Here is a 15,301-nt window from a genome sequence, read left to right as displayed (position 1 = left end):
ACCCAACACCGAAACTTGCGGTACACCACTAGTAACTGGTCTCCAGGATGAACATTTCCCATCAACTACCACCCTCTGTCTTCTTTCAGCAAGCCAATTTCTGATCCAAACTGCTATATCTCCCACAATTCCATTCCTCCGCATTTTGTACAATAGCCTATTGTGGGGAACCTTATCAAACGCCTTGCTGAAATCCATATACACCGCATCAACCGGTTTACTCTCATCTACCTGTTTGGTCACCTTTTCAAAGAACTCAATAACGTTTGTGAGGCACGACTTTCCCTTCACAAAACCGTGCTGACGATCCCTAATCAATTTAATCTTTTCTAGATGATTATAAATCCTATCCCTTGTAACCTTTTCCAACACTTTACCAACAACTGAGGTAAGGCTCACTGGTCTATAATTACCAGGGTTGTCTCTACTCCCCTTCTTGAACAGGGGAACCACATTTGCTATCCTCCAGTCATCTGGAACTATTCCTGTAGACAATGACGAGTTAAAGATCAATGCCAAAGGCTCGGCAATCTCCTCCCTGGCTTCTCAGAGAATCCGAGGATAAATCCCATCCGGCCCAGGACACTTATCTATCTTCACCCTCTGAAGGATTTCTAATACCTCTTCCTTGTGAACCTCAATTCCACCTAGTCTAGTAGCCTGTATCTCAGTATTCTCCTCGACAACATTGTCGTTTTCTAGAGTAAATACTGTTGAAAAATATTCATTTAGCGCTTCCCCTATCTCATCTGACTCCACATACAACTTACCACTACTATCCTTGATTGGGCCTAATCTTACTTTTGTCATTCTTTTATTCCTTAAATACCTATAGAAAGCCTCAGGGTTTACCCTGATCCTATCTGCCAACAACTTCTCATGTCTCCTCCTGGCTCTTCTGAGCTCTCTCTTTAGGTCTTTCCTGGCTAACTCGTAGCCCTCAAGTGCCCTAACTGAGCCTTCACATCTCATCTTAACATAAGCCTTCTTCTTCCTCTTGACCAGAGATTCCACCTCCTTCGTAAACCACGGCTCCCACACTTTACAGCTTCCTCACTGCCTGACAGGTACATACTTATCTAGGACACACAGGAGCTTTTCCTTGAATAAGCTCCACATTTCTAATGTGCCCATCCCCTGCAGTTTCCGTCCCCATCCTATGCTCCCTAAATCTTGCCTAATCTCATCGTAATTGCCTTTCCCCCAGCTATAACTCTTGCCCAGTGGTATACACCTATCCCTTTCCATCACTAAAGTAAACATAACAGAATTGTGATGGCTATCACCAATGTGCTTACCTACTTCCAAATCTAACACCTGGCTAGGCTCATTACCCAGTACCAAATCTAATGTGGCTTCGCCCCTTGTTGGCCTATCTACATACTGTGTCAGGAAGCCCTCCTGCACACATTGGACAAAAACTGACCCATCTATAGTACTCGAACTATAGTGTTCCCAGTCAATATTTGGAAAGTTGAAGTCCCCCATGACAACTACCCTGTCTCTCTCACTCCTATCGAGAATCGTCTTTGCTATCCTTTCCTCTACATCTCTGGAACTATTCGGAGGCCTAAAGAAAACTCCCAACAGGGTGACCTCTCCTTTCCTGACAATTTTGCACTGAATTTCTGCATAACAGCAAAAGCTCAAAACTAAATGTGGTAAAAAAATGTAAGAAGATGCTTCACAGCAACATACCCAGGGACAAATGACTTCCAAAAAGACCCAGCTGCTATAGGGTATGAAATGAAATCTAAAGATGTAGCTCTCACAGACTGAGTGAAGAAAGAGTCAGAGTGAACATTTTGAGGTAAAGGAACCCTGTTCAGTAAAGGTGTGCCGCTGCTGTTAGAGACCACAGGCCCCGGCTAAAATATCAATTCAATTAGCATGTCTCACGCTCAGCAGTTGATGTAGGAATTGAGTGCATTTATTGCTCTTGGTGTCGATCTGGAGACCCTAATGGAAAATTCTAACAATAGGTACGATAAGAGTGCAAATCTGATTTATCTACATAGCCCACTGTCGTAATAGCATTCAGCATCCTTCACTGTCTGGATGAGCGATAAAAGACTATAGAGTACTGTCCACTATATGTTCTGAGGTGCTCACTATTGAAGCAATTGTGTTGCCGGGTGCTGTCCATCAATGGAGTGTATGTTCCTGGATACTGCCTATTGATGGGGGCATGTGTTTCTAGGTACTATCTATTAATGGGGTGTGTGTTCTCAAATGTTGTCTATTGATGGGTGGCATGGTGGCTCAGTGGTTAGCACTGCTGCCTCACTGCACCAGGCACCCAAGTTCAATTCCAGACTCAGTTGACTGTCTGTGTGGAGATTGAACATTCTCCCTGTGTCTGTGTGGGTTTCTCCAGGTGCTCAAGTTTCCTCCCATAGTCCAAAAATGTGCAGGTTAGGTGGATTGGCTGTGCTGAATTGCCCACAGTGTTCAGGAACGTGTAGATTAGGTGGTTTATAGGGGTATGGGTCTGGGTGTGATGCCCTGATGGCTGGTGTGGACTTGTTGGGCCAAAGGGCCTGTTTCCACACTGTAAGGATTCTATGATCTATGAATTCTATCTTCTGTTGTGGTGTGTATTGTCAACATCGTCTGTTGATCAGCTGCTATTTTTTCATGGGTGCAGTCTTACAGTGGGTTAGATTATCTCCAGTGTTGTCTATTAATGGAGTGCTTGTAGACTCAAGCTCATAGCTATTTACAGCACAGAAGGATGCCAGTCAACAAAGATCTGGACTATACTCATCCCAAATCCTATTTTCCAGCTCTTAGCCCATAGCCGAGGAAGCTACGCTAACAATAGTAAATGTGTAATCACTGTACAAATGCTATGAGAGTTTCTGACTCTGAATTTTTCATGCAGTGAGTTCCATTTCCCCACCATTATCAGAGTGAAAAACCTTCTCCTCAACCTCTCTTTTAGCCATGTACCTCTTTCCTTAAATCAACACCCCCTAGTTATTGATCCCCTCTACTATATCCAGTAGATGTATCCTGTGGATTGGTGCTATTGAACTGGGTTTCTCTCATGCTTTCATCCCCGATATAATTTTTGTTTGTTTGTCTTTGTCTGCCTGCATTGCAGTTATTTTTAAGTGCAAAAACCTGGTCAATGATTTTGGTTAACCTGAATTTGTCATGTAGGAACATTGGGGACTTTGAAGATTCAAATAAACTTATGTCGACTCTGGGAGAAGTGGGGCTCGACTACCATTGAATATCAAGTAGGCCATGACGAGAGACTGGGTACTCTTGTAGGATTATTCTGGAACAGAGAATGAGGATTTGAATGTAAAATTAGTAAATGATAGAGGATTCAAGGGAACACGAGGTTCTGTACCGCAGAAAAGAAATGGCACTGGATGCTGCTAAAGACTTCCTGCAGGTGGCAGAGTTCTCCCTGATGGACGTAAAACAGATCACAAAAACCACACAAATTAAAGTGTCAAGGAAGTTGTAAGTTGAATTGCTGGCTAACACTGAGATGGCAGAAATAATTGAAGACACAACATTTTGATTTGGTGGAGATACAACAGAGACCAGTTATCCTAAATAGTAAGGTATCAGAATCAGTTAAAATCGAGTTATTGTTCAAGTAATTGGAGCATGAAGAAAGAATGATAAAGCTGGAGATGATATTCCAAAGGACAAAGAAAAGAGAAGGAAAGGCAGATGGAATTGAAAAGGCTGGAACTAGGGAAAAAAGAGAAAATGAGAGAAGAAAAGAGACTTTAAATATAAAATGCTGCAGTTTTTTTTAAGAAAAGAAGTGTTCGATGCTGATGCAGATAAGTTTGGGGAAACCCAAGGAATAATTTAATGTCTAGCAAGGAAATGTTTAATATTAAACAGGTCCTTGCAAAATTGGAGTGCAACGATATGGAGGCAATCTTCATCACTTGAACAAATAGTAACTCAAATATTGGCCAAAGGAACACTGCCCATGCAAAGCAAGTTGAATGGTATAGCACTGGAAATTTATGCACCATTGTCAGAAGACATGCCAACAGATTATGACTCTGTTAAAAAAAATCTATACTGGATGCACATGAGTTAGTTCATGAAGCATGTAGCCAAAGGTTTGCAACTGCTAGACAGGCAGCGGTAATAGCTGTCAATTATGAGCTGATCTATAAAACTAAATATTTTTTCCATCATCCACATAAATTCGAAAGGGATAGAAAATGTGAGGTTGAAAGGACAAGGTACCTGAAGTAAAGAATAGATACCTGGGAATATCTTCTCCTCAGATCAGGAAGGAAAGTAGGAAGGGTGGAGGTGAAAATCAAACGTCCAGTGTTTCCATTATAATAGAAACAGAAGCATAGAAAATAGCAACAGGATTAGGTCATTTAGCCCTTCAAGCCTGCTCCACCATTCAATATGATCATGTCTGATCATCCAACTCTCTACCTACCCTGTTTCCACTTTATCCCCACGTGCTTTGGTCCATTTAACCCTGCCCTAAGAACTGTAACTGTTTTCTTTCTGGAAAATATTCAATGTTTTGGCCTCAACCACTTTCTGTGGCAGAGAATTACACAGGTTTGCCAATCTCTGGGTGAAAACATTTCTCTTAATCTCAATCCCAAATGGTCTACTCCATTTCCTTAGATTGGACTTCCCAGTCATTGGAACACCTTTCCTGCATCCTAATAAAATGGGATATATTTGTTTAGAATAGCAAGAGAAGATCATGGGAATTTTTGAGGTTTGTAAGAGTGCGTCTGAAAAGGAAACTCAAAAAAGGAAATGTTATGGGTCAAATGGTCACTTTAACTAAGAGAGTAGATGTAAACATGGCTTTAAAGGGCTTTTGTTCAAAGGGAAGATAACCCATTTTTTTCTTCAAAGGAGTCATCTAAACTGCTAATTAGATTCAGGGTTGCAGGACAAGCTTAAACTCTCTTGCTGGAGACAGATGTAGTTTCTCTCCAGAAAGTTCAGCGAAGGTCAAAGTGTTGATAAATTGGGATTAGTGGAGAATATATTCTAAACCCATTATACAAAATCAAATTCGAATGTGACTTGCTATCTGGATTAGTGATAGTCAGGGTAGTTAGGAAATTACCAGATTTTAAAAAAGCGTGAAAATTATAGATTTGTCTATAATCACAGAATAAAAGATATGCAAGGATGGAATTGAAAAGGCTGGTATTAGGGACGAAAGAGATAGTGAGAGAAGGAAAGAGGCTTTAAACTTAAAATGGTGATGCAGATAAGATTGGGAAGATCCGAGCAATAATTTAAAGTCTGGTAATGAATTAAGTTTGTAAGAGCACATGAAGTCCAATTGAGTCGCAGTAGGTGGAACAGTAACAAAAACAAGTTCCATTTATTTTCCACTGTGAGTGATTAACAGAGCAATAGCCAAATAAAGTTCATCACCAGGGGTCATAGTAATACCACAGTTGGATGCTAGGGTAGCCCAAACTCTATTTTAAGATCTAGGATAATTCCATAGAAGTGGATGGTATGTCTTCTTTGATTAAAGCTCATGAAGCAGATTCAGAGTTAAATAAGTTAGCACTGACAGCTCATACTGAGATTGTGTGGCTAAAGGAGTTCCAGAGTGTTATTATATTCAAAACAATTTTGATGAAGATGTCGAGACAATCACACAGACCTGAGGACGAAAAATGGATGATTGTTCTTCAAATAATGGTATTGCCTAGATATTGCGAGTGAAGTTTCATATTGTACGAAATTCCTACGGCAGCACATATAGGAAAATGGAAAATGCAGACATCAAAAGCATATATATTTGACATTGACACGACTTCATAAATATGCATTGCAGTTCTGTAATGTGTTATATGCAAGAAGTCATAGGAAAGTTTAAACTAAACCAACCCCTCTGATACCTATACAAGTTTTAGAAGAAACCATTCATTCAGGTGTTTATAAATTTTCTAAGTCCATTACCAAAATGAAAGCAGTAACCAGTATATCTTTACAATTTGGATAGATAACCCAATTCTCAGAAAGACTCTTTCCAGGACAGCTAAGGTAGTGCGAAAATGTTGACAGTTTTTTTGATTGTTATGAATTTTCAGTTGGAATACATTCTAATCCAAGTTCTAACTTTTTGTCTGAAGTTTTCCGAGCATCATCAGCAGCTTGTACATAAAACAGTTGAAGTCAATTACATATTACCCATACATACAAGGAGGTTTGAAGAGATACCGTCAGACTCAAAAACATGATTGAGGTTTCAGCCACAATTAACGAAAGGATTGACAGAAAGGATTAGATTTCTTATGACCCACTACCAAAGATTACAAAAGCTGATCTACTGGATTTAGTCCATTTGAATTGATTTATGGCCTTGCGTTAAGTGGTCCATAACCATTACTTAAGGAAAAGTCAACTGGCCCAGACTGAATTCTCAAGAACAAGGATAACTTATCCTAAATGTCCAAGATAATTTAAGTGTTGCCAAGAACATCAAGGGTGAAGGCTCTATTAGAATACACTATTCCAAAAATAAATAGGAAATCATGACATCTTTAAGAACACGTGGGTTCTACCAGGAATTTGTGTGTAAATTCAGCAGCATAGCTATGTCTTTAATGAATTTGTTACAAAATCAAAGAAATGTGGTCTGGTCAGCAGAATGCCAAGCACCCTTTGAGAGATTGAAGGCAATCATAACAAATGAATTGGCATTAGCTACTTCTGACTTTATCAAACTTTTTAAAGTGGTGATTGGTGCTTGTGACTTCGGGAGAAGTGCAAGATGATGGGTCAGGAATAGAAGCATTGGTGAATACTTTTCTAAGAAACTGTACCAATGTTTTAGAATCACAGAATTCTTACAGGACAGAAGTCATTCAGCCCATTGTTCCTGTACCAGTTTTTCAAACAAAGATTTTTACTTAGTGTTAATCTCTTACATTTTTCCATGCCCTTACACACTATTGCTATTCAAATAACCCGATAATGCCCTCTTGAATGCCCCAATTGAACCTACCAGCATCACATTTCCAGGCATGGAATTCCAGTCCCTAACTATTGACCGTGTGAAAAAGATTCTTCTCCCATCAGAGATAGCAGGAACAGCAGATGCTGCACAATCTGAGATAACAAGGTATAGAGCTGGATGAACACAGCAGGCCAAGCAGCATCAGAGGAGCAGGAAGGCTGATGTTTTGGGCTAGACCCTTCTTCAGAAATGGGGCAGAGGAAGGGGGTCTGAAATAAGTAGGGAAAGAGGGGGAGGCGGATGGAAGATGGATAGAGGAGAGGATAGGTGGAGAGGAGACAGACAGGTCAAAGAGGTGGGCATGGAGCCACTAAAGGTGAGTGTGGGTGGGGAAGTAGGGAGGAGATAGGGCAGTCCAGGGAGGACGGACAGGTCAAGGGATGAGGTTAGTAGGTAGGAGATGTGGGTGGAACTTGGGGTGGAAGGAGGGGATAGTTGGGAGGAAGGACAGGTTAGGAAGGCGGGGACAAGCTGGGCTCGTTTTGGGATGCGGTAGGGGTAGGGGAGATTTTGAAACTTGTGAAGTCCACATTGATACCATTGGGCTGCAGGGTTCTCAAGCAGAATATGAGTTGCTGTCCCTGCAACCTTCGAGTAGCATCATTGTGGCACTGCAGGAGGCCCAGGATGGACATGTCATCTGAGGAATGGGAGGGGGAGTTGAAATGGTCTGTGACTGGGAGGTGCAATTGTTTAGTGCGAACCGAGAATAGGTGTTCTGCAAAGCAATCCCCAGCCTTGGAATGCTGTGTACCACATTAGCAGTTGTGCAGGTGAACATCTGCTTGATGTGGAAAGTCTTCTTGGGCCTGGGATGGGGGTAAGGGGGGAAGGAGTAGGGGCAGGTGTAGCACTTCTTGCGGTTGCAGGGAAAAGTGCCAGATGTGGTGGGGCTGGAGGGGAGTGTGGGACGACAAGGGTGTCCTGGAGAGAGTGATCCCTCCGGAAAGCAGATAAGGGTGGGCAAGGAAAAATATCTTTGGTGGTGGGGTCAGATTGCAGATGGCGCAAGTGTCAGAGGATGATGCATTGGCTCCGGAGGTTGGTGGGATGGTACGTGAGGATGGGGGGGATTCTGTTTTGGTTGTCATTGTGGGGAGGGGCTGTGAGGGAAGAGATGCGGGAAATGCGGGAGACAAGTCTACGGCATTCTCGACGACTGAGGGGGATAAGTTGCAGTCCTTGAAAAATGAGGACATCTGAGATGTGCTGGAGTGGAATGCCTCATCCTGGGATCAGATGCGGTGGAGGCGAAGGAATTGGGAATAGGGGATGGCATTTTTGCAGGAAGGTGGGTGGGAGGAAGTGTATTCTAGGTAGCTGAGGGAATCGGTGAGCTTGAAATGGATATCCGTTTCTAGGTGGTTGCCAGAGATCTCTCTGCACTCCAATGCATTCATATCTTTCCTATAACGTGGTGTCCACATTGTACACAATACTCCAGCTGAGGTCTAACAAGTGTCTTCCAGAAGTTCAACATCACCTCCTTGCTCTTGTACTCTGTGCCCTTATTTATAAAGCTGAGACCACTGTATTCTTTATTTACTGCTCTTTGGACTTGCTCTGCCACGGTCAATGATGATCTGTGCACATACAAACTGAGATCCTTCTGCTCCTGTTCCCCCTTTTGAATTGTACCCACTATTTTATATTGGCTTTCAATGTTTATCTGACCAAACTGAATCATCTCGAACTTTATCTGCCACCTATCCACCCATTCCACCAACTTAATTGACATTTCGGAGCTCCACACTTTTATCCTTGCAGTTTACAATTGTTCCAAGTTTGTTTGCTGTCTGAAAACTTGGAAAGTCTCCCCTCTCACCATTGAATTCTGGCATAAAATGCAAGCGTCCCAATATTGATCCCTGGAGAACTCCGTTACCAAACATCCTCCAGCCCAAAAGATATCCATTTCCTATCACTCAGCCAATCTGTATCCACATTGCTCCTGTCCGTTTTATTATGACCTATAATTTTCCTCGCAGGCTTGTTGTGTGGCAATGTATCAGATACCTCTGAAAATCTTTGTACACCATATCAACAATATTATCCTCATCAAGCCTTTCTGTTACTTTTTCAAAAAACTCCAGCAAGTTAGTTAAATACGACATTCCCTTTGAAATCCATGCTGACTCTTCCTAAACAACCCAATTTTTCCATTTGGCTCCTGATTGTATCTTGAATAATTATTTCTAGAAGTTCTTCCACCACCAAAGTTAAACTGATTGGTCTGTAATTTCTGGGATTAGCGTTCCAGCATTTCTTGAAAAAGCCATAGTGTTTGTAATTCTTCAGGTTTTTGGCTCCTCCCTAGAGTCTTGGGAAGATTGAAAGATCATGCTAGTGCCTCTGCAATTTCTACCCTCACTTCATTCAAAATCCTTGGACGTACTTCATCCAGTCCCAGCACTTAATTCATTTTCAGGACCAATTGACTCTCCAAGACTTCTTCCTTATTAGTTATGACCCCTTCTAGGGACAGAATTTCCTTTTCTATCATGTGGTCTAGGCAGCATCCAGTTTATCTTTCACTATCTACTATAGAAAAGGAGACTTTTGGATTATTATTAGCCCATCAATATTTTGAAATCTACTTTAACCATAACAGCAATAATACAATAATCTATATTGACCATAATCCACTGGCATTCATTGAAAAGTTTAAATTCAAAGTGCCAGACTCTCTGGATAATGTCTATCGTTTCACCATTCAATGGAAAGATTATTCATATTGCTGGAAAAGATGACACCTCAGGATCACAGAGTCAAAGAACTGTTGTGGCGCAGAAGGAGGCTGTTCAGTCCATTATGCTTGCACCAGTCCTATGACCTATTGCCAATCTCCTGCCTTTTCCATTTCCCTGCACACCTTTACTATCTAAATAATCATCTAAAGCTCTGATGGAAACCTAATTTGAACCTGCTCCATCGCATTTCTAGGCGGTGGATTTCATATCTGAGCTATCCACTAATCTGATCACAAATGCATTGTTCTTAGTGTAAAAAGACTGAATAAGTTAAAAGGTTTAAGAAATGCTGAAACATTGCATAACATTGGATAGGGGGTAGGAAGGATGAATGAATGTAAGTCTTTTGTTTTGCTGTTTATGTGTCAGATATCTTGAGATGAAATGCATTCCTTAATTTTTTTTCCCTTTATTCGGTAGGATGGCATGGTGGCTCAGTGGATAGCACTGCTGCCTCACGGCGCCAAGACCCAGGTTCAATTCTTGGGTGACTGTCTATGTGGAGTTTGCACATTCTCCCTGTGTCTGTGTGGATTTCCTGTGGGTATTCCAGTTTCCTCCCACAGTTTGAAGATGTGCAGGCTAGGTGGACTGGCCCTGCTAAATTTCCTGTAGTATTCAGGGATTTGTACATTAGGTGGATTTTTACGGGGATGGGTCAGGGTGGGATCCTCTGAGGGTTGGTGTTGACTTGTTGGGCCAAAGGGCCTGTTTCCACGCTAGGGATTCTATGAAGTCATTTATAGAATGAGAACGTCGCTGGCTAGGCAGCATTTATTGCCTACCCCTCATTGCCGACCAGGCAGTTAAGAGTCAACCACGTTGCTGTGGGTCTGGAATCACATATAGGCCAGACCAGTTAAGGATGGCAGTTTCTTCCCTATAGGACATTAGTGAACCAGATGGGTTTTTTTCCAACAATCGACAATGGGTTCATGGTCATCACTAGACTCTTACTTCCAGAGATTTATTGGAATTCAAATTCCTTCATCTACCGTGGCAGGATTCGAACCCTCTGGGTCTCTGGATTAACAGTTCAGTGATAATACCACTAGGCTATCACCTCCCCCTTAATCTATTGTTTAATCTTTTGTAAAGGTGGTGGCATATAAAGATCATATCTCTTTACTCTTCCTTGTTTCGGATTGTGGATCAAAATTGGAAAAAAGTCTTTTTTTAAATCAAGGGCTGTGGACATAGATGCTGGATTTATAAAACCAAGTTACTAGAACTCATCGTGAGTTGTGTTTGTACTGTTGCTTTGTTCAAGCAGTGGGGGAAGATGTTTGAAACTCAGTGTCATTATTAACTCGACATTGACCCTCTAGAAACAGAGACTGGGAAATTATAAGGGGAACCAGGAAAAGGAGGTGCTGCTGAATAAATACTTTAAGTCAGTTTTCATGGTACAAGACAATGATAGTATTCCAAAAATGCTAAATTAGCGAGGGGATAAAAGAGGAAAGGAAAGATTTACAATCACTATCATTAGAACAAAAATACAAAGGAAAATAATGGGGCTAAAGACCAATTAATCCCCAAATCTGATGACTTATAGCCAAGTACACTAAAGGAAGTAGTTACAAAGATAAAGGATGGACTGATCTTAATCTTTCAAAAACTTTTGGATTCGTTAAAAATTTTAGAGGATTGGAAGACTCCAGGTAGCCTCTCATCATAACTGAATCACTCCAGCCTAGGCAATATCCCAGTGAATCTCTTCTGTAGCTCCTCTAGAGCAATCTCTACAGCATGGAGACCAGAAATGCACATAGTACTCCAGCTGGGGCATTATATATATATTATATAACTAACATAATAACAGCTCCATCATAAGCTCCCTGCACTTGTATTCAGTGCCTTGATTAATAAAGGCAAGTATCCGATATGCCTTCTTAACAAACTTAACAACCTACCTGCCCAGCTGCCATCAAGGATCTATGGATATACACACCAAGGTCCATCTCGTCCTCTATATATCCCAACATGCTACTTTTTAATTAGTCCTCCCAAAGTACATCACCTTACACCTTTCAGAATTAAATTTCATTTCCCACTGTTCAGCCCATTTGACCAGCCATTTCAGGCTTTCCTCCTCACTTATTGAAAACACCACTAACTTTCATGTCATTCATGAACTTATTGATCATATTTCTTACAGTCATGTCTAGATCATTAGTGTACACAACAAACAGCAAAGAACCCACCACCAGACCTTGTGGTATGCCACTGAATATAGGCATTCAGTCACAAAAACACCCTTTATCATCACCCTCTGACCCTAAACCAATTTTGGATCCAATTTGACAAATTTCCATGAAACCCGTACATGGTTACACTCTTACCCAGCCTGCCGCAGAATACTTCATTAAAAGTCTTACTGAAGTCCATCAGCATCAATTTTACTACCCTTATCTACACACCCAGTTCACTCAGAAAATTCAATCAAATTCGTTAGGCATGACATCTGCCTTAGAAAGCCATGTTGCCTATCATTGATTAACCCCTACCTCTCCACTTGAAAATAATTCTGCTTCTCAGAATTTTAATATCTTCTTGCATGATATCTACTGATGAAGCATGTATTCCCAGGTGCTGTCTATTGATGGAGAATGTATTCCTGGGAGCTGTCTATTTATGGGGTGTCTGTTCCCGGGTGCTGTCTGTTGATGGGGTGTGTGTTCTGAGGTGCTGTCTGTCGATGGGGTGTGTGTTCCTGGGTGCTGTCTGTTGATGGAGTGTGTGTTCCTGGCTGCTGTCTGTTGATGGAGTGTGTTCCCGGGTGCTGTCTGTTGATGGGGTGTGTGTTCTGAGGTGCTGTCTATTAATGGGATGTGTGCTCCTGGGTGCTGTCTATTGATGGGGTGTGTGTTTACAGGTGCTGTCTATTGACGGAGTGTGTGCTCCCACTGGCTGTCTATTGATGGGGGTGTGTGTTCCTGGCTACTGACTATTGATGGAGCGTGTGTTCCCAGGTGCTGTCTGTTGATGTTGTGCAGGTTCCCGATTGCTGCCTCTTGATGGAATGTGTATTCCAGAGTGCTGTCTATTGTTGGGTGTGGGCTTTCAGGTGCTATCAATTAATGGAAAATGTGTTCCTGGGCGAACATAAACATAGAGCAGTACAGCACAGGAACAGGCCCTTTGGCCCACCATGATGATATTCGAAACTAATGCCATATGCTTGCTCGTAGTCCATATCCTTCTATTCTCTACCTGTTTGTGTGTCTATCTAAATGCTTCTCAAACTTTGCGAATGTATCTGCCTCTACCACCTCTCCTGGTGTTCCAGGCACCCACGACTCTCACTGTCAAAATTCTTTTCTTACACATCTTTAAACTTGCCCCCCCTCAACTTAAATCTATGGCCCCTAGTATTTAACATTTCCAAACTGGTTAAGAGATGCCAATTATTCATGTCTCTCATAATTTTAGATACTCAGCCTCTGACATTCTCATGAAAACAATCCCTGTAACTGGCTAATACATTTGAATCCAGTTAACATCTAACATCTTAGCAAAGCTCTTTTGCACCCTCTCCATCGCCTTCACATCCTTCCTTCGTGTGGTGATTAGGACTGCACATACCCCAAATGTAGCCAAACTAAATTCTAATACAGCTGCAACATGACTTGCCTACTTTTATACTCAATGCCCCAACCAATGCCGTACACCTTCTTTACCACCTAAGGGTCTGGTCAGTTACAGTTTACTATCTCTTGGCTGTTTGTTGATGGGGTGTGTGTTTCTGTGATTCTCTATTCAAGACTGAGATTGATAACTTTAGACTGAAGGGAAATAGGGAGAACAGTAGAAATTTGAATTGATGGCCATGATCTTTCCAAATGATGGAGCAGGCTGGAAGAGCAGGACTCTGTACACCCATGTCCGTTTCTCATGGCCTCATGAAGGGATCTTTCAATCCAACTAAAAGGACAGGCAGGCCATCCTTTTAATCCCATATCCAAATGATAGCTCCTCTCACAATGCTTGATCTGTACTTGTTCATCTGTTGGTGTGATCTTTGCAAGTTTTTGAGATTTACATTTAAGTCAAGGTGTAACCTATTATCCCAAAGGTAAACACTAGTGGTTTGGGAGCTAAAATTAAAATGAGGAATTGCAATTTTAATGCCAGCCTCCTTCATCCTCTCTTCAAATAACTCTTTTGTCTGTGGCAAAAGCTGAAGTGCTGGGTTTATTTGCACATTTACTGATGGTTTTGAAAGGATCACACCTTCAGTGAAGATGGATAAAGCTTTGCCACACTGCAGACAGGGGCAGCTTTACAGCCGTCAGAGCCTGTAATTTACGGCACAGATACTGAAGGAACCTGGGGCTGGAACGCACAAGTGAGATTGTAACCTCAGTCCCACTCCCAAGCACATTGCTTCACCAAGGGACAGTAGAATCAAAGAGGCCTCTCTCCTTAATTATTCATCAAACAGGACTGGTTTGCAGAAACACAGATCAAAAACATTTGCAGTTCTGCAGTTCCCCAAATCCAAACTAAACAGGAAAATGAACCAACCAACAAAATAAGCTACTCTCCCCACACTCACTGTGAAAATACATTGAAATGAATAGATTATAACTGAATCCACACATTATTATACTGCCCAACATAGACTCCCTGTTTCACTTACCTACAAGCTATCCATGCACGGCAGGGATCAGTTTAGCTGTCTTCCCTGCCTCTTTAATTTCTCTCAGACAATGTTAGCTCCACCCTGTGCCAGGAACTAACAGATAAGTTCCTCATTTCCATCAGAGGGCAGTTTTTATTTAAATTAATTTGTATTTACATATCCAGTGCTGCCCTCTTCTGTTTGCTGTCTCTCTGTAGCTAGTGCCTCCAGATATTTACCTCGACAACCTGTTCAAAGGTGTTATGGCCAGAGATAATGGGAACTGCAGATGCTGGAGAATCCAAGATAACAAAGTGTGAGGCTGGATGAACACAGCAGGCCAAGCAGCATCTCAGGAGCACAAAGGCTGACGTTTCGGGCCGAGAGCCTTCATCAGAGAGGTGTGGTGTTATGACACAGCTCTTGAGTGCGTCGGACTTGAACCCATGCATCCTGGCCCAGAGGTAGAGACACTACCACTGCACCACAAAAGCCTTCACAAGCTGTTGCCTGCAAACTAATCACTCGTTTTCGCGTTAGAGGTAACCTGAGGTAGCATTGAATCAGAAGGTAAGTTATCTTTGATGTCATCACAACAGGCATAAAAGGCAGAAACTTTTCCAAAGAGCAGACACCTTTACAATGGAAAGGTTAACATGAAATTTTGGTACACGATTCCATAGATGCATGAAGGTGTGAGCACAGGTAGATACTGCATATGAATGGCTGCCTTCATTAGCCTGGTTGTTGAATATAGGGGCAGGAAAATCTTGTAACAACTTTGTAAAACATTCGTTTGGCCACAGATGAATATGTGCAGTTCTGGTCATCACATAAATGAAAGGGTGTGATTGCACTGGAAGGGTTGCCGACAAGATTCACCAGGATATTGCCTGGGATGGAAGGTCTCACTTATGT

At 41.9% G+C, this 15,301-nt stretch overlaps 1 protein-coding gene across 3 annotated transcripts in view; it reads right to left on the bottom strand.

Moving 5' to 3' along the window:
• The window catches only part of btk (Bruton agammaglobulinemia tyrosine kinase), a 124,805-nt gene extending 110,315 nt beyond the window's left edge, over positions 1–14,490 (bottom strand). For 2 of the 3 annotated variants that reach the window (XM_048544452.2, XM_048544454.2), the window contains exon 1: positions 14,402–14,490. The gene's annotated coding sequence lies outside the window, so the exon portion shown is untranslated. Of the gene's footprint in view, positions 1–5,647; positions 5,732–14,401 lie in introns of all 3 variants that reach the window. The other variant, XM_059651516.1, reaches the window with a different exon arrangement.
• Between the last annotated feature and the right edge of the window lie 811 nt (positions 14,491–15,301).

The sequence above is a fragment of the Stegostoma tigrinum genome, chromosome 15, assembly GCF_030684315.1.
Source record: "Stegostoma tigrinum isolate sSteTig4 chromosome 15, sSteTig4.hap1, whole genome shotgun sequence".
In the NCBI taxonomy this organism is placed as follows: Eukaryota; Metazoa; Chordata; class Chondrichthyes; order Orectolobiformes; family Stegostomatidae; genus Stegostoma; species Stegostoma tigrinum.
This window is presented reverse-complemented; position numbering and strand designations above follow the sequence as displayed.